The sequence below is a fragment of the Cololabis saira genome, chromosome 11 (assembly GCF_033807715.1).
Source record: "Cololabis saira isolate AMF1-May2022 chromosome 11, fColSai1.1, whole genome shotgun sequence".
NCBI classification, from domain to species: Eukaryota; Metazoa; Chordata; class Actinopteri; order Beloniformes; family Belonidae; genus Cololabis; species Cololabis saira.
In genome coordinates this window covers 31,940,958-31,950,446 of record NC_084597.1, presented here as the reverse complement: position 1 = coordinate 31,950,446, position 9,489 = coordinate 31,940,958, and the positions used below count along the sequence as shown (strand labels likewise).

General features: G+C 37.7%; 1 long non-coding RNA gene across 1 annotated transcript; it reads right to left on the bottom strand.

Moving 5' to 3' along the window:
* Positions 1 to 3,692: 3,692 nt before the first annotated feature.
* LOC133454716 (uncharacterized) lies at positions 3,693 to 8,967 on the bottom strand. Its single transcript, XR_009783425.1, has 5 exons — positions 8,817 to 8,967; positions 8,486 to 8,571; positions 6,865 to 7,170; positions 5,847 to 5,911; positions 3,693 to 5,302 (listed from the first exon to the last, which is right to left on the bottom strand). It is a non-coding gene; the product is annotated as an uncharacterized LOC133454716 (long non-coding RNA).
* Between the last annotated feature and the right edge of the window lie 522 nt (positions 8,968 to 9,489).

Genomic DNA, 9,489 nt, shown 5'->3' with positions numbered 1-9,489 from the left:
TGACATGCTTTGTTTGATTTTTCACTAAGAGTAGCTGTGTATATATATATATACATATATATATATATATATATATATATATATATATATATATATATATATATATATATATACATATATATATATATACATATATATATATATATATATATATACATATATATATATATATATATATATATATATATATATATACACTGTATATATTTATATTTCAATTCAATTTTATTTATATATATCTTTATTTAAACTCAAAAATCATTGAGGGTGAGCCCTCATTTACAATGACGTCGAGCAAATACAAAAGTAAAAAACAAAAAACAAAAACAAAACAACAAAAGAACAGTCAATTAAACAAATATGAAGTTACAATTAATAAATAGTGTAACAATAAAATCAATTAAAACAGATACAAACAGTGCTTAAAAGATTTAAGATCAGGGATTTAAAATGACCAAAAGATACTAGTGAATTGATTTTTAGAGTGCTTTGTAATGAGTTCCAGGTGGATGGTGCAGAAAAGCTAAAAGCAGAAGCAGATTTATACAGCGTCTATTTCAACAGACGTCTCTAAGCGCTTTCCAGAACCCAGAACATGACCCCCGAGCAATTATTACCTAAATATAACATAAACAATGGCAGGTAAAAACTCCCCTAGTGGGAGAAAAACCTTAAGCCAAACAGTGGCAAGAAAAACTCCCCTTTAGGAGGAAGAAACCTGGACCAGGGCCTGGATCATAAGGGGGGACCCTCCTGCCGGAGGCCAGCTGCTGCAGCATACACAGACATACAAAAAGTCTTCACTTCAGCATGTTCTTATGACATTTAACTGAGTTTTTGTTTTCACATGATTTAGTTTGTTTTTTTTATTAACCAGAGAAAGAAACTTGAGATTTAAAATGTCTGTTTCAAGATTGCTCTGGCAGGCACTTCACTACACTTGAATATTTTTTGCTCATCATTTATTTATTTTTTAACACCACATTTACTAATTTCACAGGTTTGCATTCTTGCACAGTAACACATACATGTCCTGACTATTGTGTAGGGTATGTTATGTCTTTCACCAAGAGCCAGAGCCGTCTGGGAGATTTGCAAGGCCCTGTGCGAAAAGGCCGGGGGGGGGGGCCTCGCAAAAGTTTTGGGTTTTTCGAACAACCCAAAAACCCAGAAATGTTGGGGTTTTTCGGGTCGGATCGGGAGTTTATATGCGCAATTTTAACTCTCCAATTAGCAAAATACTGGATACCTTCCCCTGCCTCATCATCATTTGGCTTGCCTCGACGCGGGGCCCCATGGCTGCTTGAGACCCGGTCGGATCGGTGATTTTTGTAACAAATTTATCAAACGAGCCTTTCAGAGGCATTAAACTCTTCCATTTTCTTTAGTTTTTTCTTTTTTCATCCCCTGATGGAAATTTCCTGAATCTGTCTCGTTCTCTCGACATTGTGTGACTGTTTGTTCCACCTCCACCCGTCTGGATCAGAGCAGCTTGTGTCTGCGCTTGGTCTGACGCAGTTGTATTGAACAGACACACGCATCATTGCACATATATTTATTGATATGCACAGACTAGTACATGTTTAGGTCTGTAATGGAACATGACTGTTGATATTTATAAGGGAAAAAAGGGAAAAAAAAACGAAAAAAAAAATTCAAATTTCAATTTTTTTTAATTTTTTTTTTCAAAAACGGCCCATAGTGCGAGGCCCCTTGGGGCGTGAGGCCCCGTGCAGTCGCACGGTCCGCACACCCCTTGCGGCGGCCCTGCCAAGAGCATTTTATTTTGTTTATTGTTTGTTGTTGGAGAACACAAAATGTTCAGCTATCATCAGAGAGCTAAGTTACGGGATGTCAGTCCATCACAGAACCACATACAAACAACCAGTTGCACTCACACTTAGGTACAATTTACAATCGTCAATCAACATGTTTTAGGAGTGTAGGGGGGAAACCAGAGCGCCCGGAGAAAACCTTATGCAAGCACAAGGTTTTCTTTGTGCGGCGTGGTGTTACGTTTAAACTGATGGAAACACGCCCACCGTATGTCAATCAAAGTTAACTTTGCTCCCAGCTCCTTCAGCCAAACCCCACTGAAATATCCACAGAGCTTGCACCTCGTTTAACATGTTGACTCAATGGCAAAATCAAATATGACAGTTGCGTCAATTCAAACGATTACGGATGGGGAAGTGATGGCGGCGATTTTAACATGGGAGTCAGTGGAGATTGACTTGCTTTTGGAGCCAGCACCTATCGGGCAGATCAAATTGTGCATATACTAACTTGCACTCATTTCTATTTGTAAGGTTGCATTCATTGGTTTTTACAGTTTCATGACTGTCAGGGATTAAACCTTCCACTTTTACTATTATTCACTGACTATGCCCTGATTTTTAGCATTATAAGTAACACGGTTATAATTGTCTTGTATTTTTGAAAAATAAATATGACGTGAGGCTTGAAAGATTAAAGTAAATACATGTCACATCAGGTTATACTGGATTAAATTAAACCCACAGTGGAGTTGTAGCCTAAGGGTCTAAATAACATACAGTTGGACATCTTGACTTGGTTCTTGATGTTTCACCTGTTCTGTGAAAGACATCATTACCAAATGGCCATTGACAAGAAAAAGGAGTTCAGAAGTATCAGATGTACTTCAATCATCCACAATTTCTACATCTACTCATGTCCTTGGACTGTGATATACATTTCAATATCTACACAAGTTCACATGGTCCAGTATGGTCAAAGGCAGCTGATAATGCTGTGGCCGGTCAGTGTAGAGCTGAAAATAACAGCTGATGTAATATGACATTATGATTACCTGTCAAACCTGTCAGATATAGCCTCTGAAAAATATTCTTTTATAGCTCGACTGTCATGAATGTGGGGAAATGAAATTCAGACTTCAGGGAGGAGACAGGCAGGTGAATTGTTTATTTAACAAAACAGTTGAAACACGCTTTCCAGTCTTACCTCTCTACACAACTCCTTCAGTTCTGCAGATTGCAGCACGCTGCCTGTCTAGGGCAAGTACTATTGTCTTCATTGTTATCAAAGCCTGTCAACATGTCTGCAGAAGAGTTCCTCATTAATTCAGCATAAGTTAGCAAAAATTCAGCTTCTGAAGTGCTGGACCGCAACTCGTTATGCCATGATCTCAAATATGTGGCTTTTTTTTATTAAAAGGAAAGCAGGTGTTTACATTGTTTCACCATCAGGTGAAATCTTCCTGTTTCACTGTTGGATCAGTTGACTCTCCTAACCAAGACTGTTAGTTTGTCATCCTACATGCTTGCAAGTTGGTTATTCCAGTTCAGTGGTATCAGCGAAGCTTAGTAAACACTCAAGTTGATACGTCACTGGACCCAGAAAGAGGTTAAACAGGAAAGATGTGCAAAAACTAAAAGTCTTCTGAATTAAACAGTGCAACCTGGAACAGAGACTGAGTTTCTACAAGATGAGTTTCAACTGTGGTGTTTCATGCAAAACAACAATATATGGACAGCTGGAAAAGTCACAGCAATTAGATAAATCATTCTTACTTTATTTTTGCAGCAGAGACTTGTCTCGTTTCACCTGTGGTGTTTGAAGCAAAGCATGCATCAAAAATGACGTGTGCATTTAAGTGAAGTTTTTTCAAAATGTTTTATTTGAAAGCTAAGGAATATACAAAAAAAGGTTAATACATCTTCTCCAGTATAAAAAAGCATTATTGCCTTCTGCCAATGTGATTGAAAAGCATGTGGAAATGGAATAGAAAAAAAAGAGAGATAAATATGGAAAAAAAGAGAAAATACAATTTATGTTTTTGTAAAGAAGATAAGTGAAAAACAGTGTGATACAAATTCACTGAGATCACTGTAAATAACACATTACTAAAACTCATCCATTGAGTATTTTGGACTTTTGTTACCTCAGCGTCTCACTTCTGGACCAACCGTCTTCAGTTTACTGAAGTCACAGTGTGGATGTATGTCAATAAGACAAGGTCCTAAAATATATTCTGTATAACAACTGTTTGTGGTCACCAACAGTTGAAAAGTAAAAGGGATATTAAAAATTTCAGTCAGTAGTGTACAAAAGAAATTCACTGCAGCAAAAAAAAAAGCATTTAACACTGGCAATATCATCAAAGAAAAAAAAAAAAAAAAAAAAAAAACCTTGACTTCTTATTGACTCCGGTTAGGAAGAACTTTGTGTAGCTCTGATTTTACGTACATTTGAGCAGCGACATTTCTGCAAGCCGAGATTCAGAGACCACCACGACTGAAAGTGCACATCTACTGGTGGTGGTCATACCTCGAAGCTGCACCAAGCACACACACACACTTGAAGCTTTCCATGACGGATAATGTGTACTGATTTCAAGGTTTAAAGGTGCCTTTTAGTTAGGAAGGGATTCAAATAATTTTGAAGGACAAGAAATGCTTTTTTAAATTTAACAACAGATCTAAAGCATTCTGATCAAAGTGCACATTTTCTGAATAAAGCTACGATAAAAGAGAAAATACAGGACTAAATCTATTTAAAAAGTCTTGCTTGTAAGTGTAGTAATCCTTATTTTTGCTGTATTCAAAGGATACAATCTGCTTCATTTGCCACTCACAGTTGAACATGTGCATTATTTTACAGTGGAAATAGTTTTAATTACAAGAAAATTAGGAATGACAGTAGATTTAGCAAACAAACCCATCATTAGTGCAGCAAGTGTCTTAGTGCAACAAATGTCTGCAGGATGATGATGCATGAGCAAAATTCAGAAATGGAATATGTCATTGTTTTGTAAAAGTTTCCACTATGTTTTCCAGGTAAAAGTACAAAGCCCTAACTTCTAACTCTCTATCACCGTAAAATACCAGTCTCACACAGCTGTCGGTAAACATTAAAATCAATCATCTACAACTTGTTTAAATAAACCACCAAAAGTGACATGGGATGGTACTGTGCAATTGACTTCCCTTATTGAAGGATTTGTTGGAGGACATCACTTTTATATTTTTCATGTCTGGATGCTATATGAAGAAAAATATTTGTTTTTTTTTCTCTCCTGTGGCACTGTGCAAAGATTCAACAGCAGAAACAGGAGCTGCAAACAACTGGATGGATGGATACATCAGCATAGGTGCTTCAGTTTGTCATTTAAGGATCAGAGTCTTTAAAATGTTTAAGCAAAAGTAACACAGTATAGTCACATGCGTACTGTCAAGATAGAAAAGCAAATCTTCTTCTCTTGTGCAAGATTCAAACTTAAGCCCCAGCACAGTGGCCCCAGTGCTGCAAGATCGTGGCTGACCTGGGTTCCAAAAACAAAGAGAGAGAGAGAATAATTATACTTACTGTGGTTCATATGGATAGAAACGTTTCTGTTCCTCCAAGAATCAAAAATATAGTATTTTAAATTTAAGAAAATAAAACTAAATAAGAGTTTATACCTCGCTATACCTTTGAGTTAAAGTGGCCATGCTTGCTTACAAACTCTTCATCTTATTTTATTGTATTCTATTTTCCTGGAGTGGTGTCTAACAAGTTCACATACTGTGGTAATAAAACAAAAAAACACAACATACATTATATTTCTATGGCTGCTTTTTTCTTCATGTACACTTTAACATGTTTCACATTTACTGAGGTCACAAATTAGGACTTTGGTGACTGTTTTTTTCCGTTCAAAATAGTTTAATCGAGCCCAAGTCATGCTGCACTCAGCATAAGAAAAGTTAAAAGAACAAAAATAAACACACTTGCTATGTTTCAGTTCACAAAAGAACTACAGTATTTATTTCCAAATTCCAACATGAAAAGCATTAAAAGACAAACTTCTCCATTCATACGCTTACCTTAGATATAGATTTATCTGCATTAAACAGAAACATTGTAGCCATGCTTTGCTGCTAAACGTCTCCTATTGACAAAACACAAAAATATGAATTTATTATTATTATTTGTATTATTATTATTATAAGTGTAGATACTGGAGTTTAAAATTTGAAGCCAGGATGTGCCCTCAAGTGCAATATTACGGTGGCCGACAAGGGCCAAACGCACTGCAACGGCCTAATCCCATGGATCTATAATATTGCCTAATCCTAATGCGTCTCAGTTAAGGAAAATGGTGTGTCTGTCCATTGAGCTGTTACGCCGAGAGCGCCCCCTGCAGGTTTGGAGCACTTCCGGTTGTAGTGACCGGTTATGAAGCAATTTTCTTTTGAAGATGGTTTCTTGTTTTATATCGTTTTGTGCTTTGCATCGTTTCTCTATTTGCAGCGCGTTTGATGATGCTGCATTTGTCTTTGTTTTTTGCAGCACGTTTTTTCATTTGCACCACGTTCCTCTTTTTGTATCTCGTTTTGAGTTTGTGAATTTGAATCGTTTCTGTACTTGAAGCCGTTTTCCTTAACTGAGACGCATTAGGCCGTTGCAGTGCGTTTGGCCCTTGTCGGCCACCGTACTACATCACAGATAACCTCTAGGTGCCCGAAAACACCTCAAGCTCAAAAAGACTCACGTTAAAAATAAATAATTCCAGTTATAAAATAGAATGTACTTAATTCTAAAAATCTTCATGTTGGTAGATTCCAACAGCAGGACAGAACAGTGTGAACAATAAGAAGATGTGTGGACATCTGGTTTCTGAAACTGAAATAAATAGTGCTTATTCTCAGCAAAACTGGACCAAATATCATTACTGGGACAGAGACGGCCTTTAGAAGGATTAACCTGCTTGCTCAGGATGGAGGAAAAAGGGAATGTGTATTAACTGAAGCTGAACATATATGTGATTAGAATTGTGAGTATGATTTCATGAGCTTCAAAAAACATGACAAGAAGAGATGGTTTTCTGGAATATGTCAGTACCTCTGAGCCTTCTTTTGCCTCTGTCGTATCTTAGCAACAATGAATGCAAGGATGATGATGCCGATGATGACCACCACCACACTTATGGTCAGCGGTAAACTTAACGACCCGTTGACCGTGTCGTCACAGAACTCCCCCTTGTAGCCCAGATCACAGTAGCAAACTAGATTGGTACCACCTCCCGGAGGAGGCACGCAGTTGCCGTGGCTGCTGCACTGAGTGTCCCGGCAGGTCGGCAGGTCAAAGTTGATGCCTCTGGGTTGTGCAGAGGGGCCAAACGGGTCCATCACAGAGGAGGGAATGGACCTTTGGGGGGAGGGGGGGGTAATGAGAATGTGAGAGAAGATAGGATGAATAGGGGGAGAAGCCACACCCGAAAACACAACAAAGAAGCAGGACAAAGAAAAAGAGTTGAAATGGATGTCCTGAGGGCTAGGTCACTCCCCATTAAGTTTACTCAAATAAAACTTTACAAGACTGCTCTGATACATGTGCGTCTATAAGGCATGAGGGAGTATGTGTATGATGTGTGGAGATTGTGGGATTATGTGATTGTTTATTTTGTGATTGTTTTTAAATAGGTTTTATATATATATAAAATAGATTTTATATCATAGGTCCTAGATATTTTTGTATTGTATTTTATTGTTAGAAAAGCCCAACTAGGGACAGGAGTTGCAAATTAGCAATAGCTATAAACTCTATGTGCAGAACATCAGTTGCTGTCATTGTACTGAAACTATGTTTAAACTGCATTGTCCCTATCAACTAAACCAATAAATAAATAAAAAATAATCTTTCACTGACTGAGCAGAATGGAAGTTGCTTCATAGATTTTATCATACCTTTAAGAACAATAAATTAACAGCTGAAATGTGCCAACTCGGAAGAAGAAAATACAAACATTTCTGTTAAATGCCTCTAATAACTAACAGGTTTCATGTATATATGCTGAAAACAAAGATTTTCTACCCACTTGTTCGTTTTTTTCTACTATATTTCAAAACAATGTTCCCAGCCTTTATAACTTCAGTATTTGCTATGACCCTTCACAATGTGCTCCACCACAGCATAAAGGTGAATGAGATTACCACATCATACCACATGTAGGATGTCGTGAGTAAATATTGCTGTTCACATAAATATTATTAAGTAACTTGTGGCAGTCAAGTGATACTGTGACACATAGACAAATTTCTCTTTAAAATCGTCACACACAAATGGCACACACAGCTGAGCTCAAAAACAACTAAGACCTCCATACGCATGCACAGTCACAGTTACAGGGAACTGATTTTTTTGTTCTATTTAACATGCAGTGCAAGTCCGTTTTATAGAAACTAAATGAAACCAAAAGTGTAGAGCAGCCTAACCTGGTAGATTATGTAGACAGAAGACTCCAACTCAAGTTGTTAACAAAGTGCTGCATCTGAACTTCTTGAAAAATAAATCAATAAGTCTAGACATCTAGAGCATGATTAGTTTTCTGATAACCAGGAAGGAATACTACAGTACCTATCAAATCATCCCCGCTCTTTGGCTTTTCGAGCAACAACATTATTCTGTTGCATGTTGGCATCAGAAGCGATCTTACCACTATTAAATAAAATTATTTACTCACAGAAGCAAGTCACAGTAGATGTGGAGCTCAGGTTTTTGTTGTAGGGTTGTCCGGGTGTGTGCTGCTGCTCTAAAGGTCCTGGGTCTCTGTTATGTCAGGGAACATGAAAAAAGAGAGGAGGGAAGAGGAAGAAAGGTCTGATCTGTAAATACCTGTCTCTTTTTTTTCCCCCACCACAAACACACACACACGAAAAATCCCTTCCTCCTCCCTCCAATTTGCCTTTGCATAGGCAGGATCATGTGCATTCCTTTGACACTTGATCCTACCAAATATCCACACTGGGGATGTGTAGCAATGTGACATTTCATAATCTTTAATGCAAACTCACCTTTGGTCAACTTCTGAGTCACAAACAGAAACCTGTGGCCTCCCAGAGAAAAGTTACTGGTCTGCTGACATGATGATCTGTGAATTTTAAAAAAATCTGGGGAAAACAAATCAGCGAGAAGAGGAGAAGTGAAGATTGTAGGCTGCTTATCTTGAATTCGCCATACTGAAATATAAGACTGTAGGTGTGTTTTCTGAAGAACACCAGGGGAAGGAGGGAGGAGCAGGCAAGTCAGAGCAAGACTCACCTGGCAAGATCTCGACAAAACTAACATGTTTGTTGTCATGCATCCACGTGAGTTGTGCAACTCCGAGAGAGCAGTTAGGAAAGAGAAGCAAACTCTGAGGAGCTCAGAAGCAACCTCGAATAAAGCTGGGTGCAATCATTCATACTTTAGTTTCCTAAACTTCGATTTAATCTTAGTGTTCTCTTCTTTTACCTTCATTGTAGCCTGTTACGGTATATTTTGCAATTACATACATACTGTAACCGCTCATCGACTGAGGGCAAACACAAATTAGTCAACTCAGATCACAATCATTACTTTGTTATTGCCGCAACGATGCTCAGTGGCTTAGTATTTTTGCTGCCAACATCAATTAATCAAGTGATTCATGCTTCATTTCTGCTTTTAAACTGCCTGTGTATTCACAGGTTAATTTGTATAGGACAC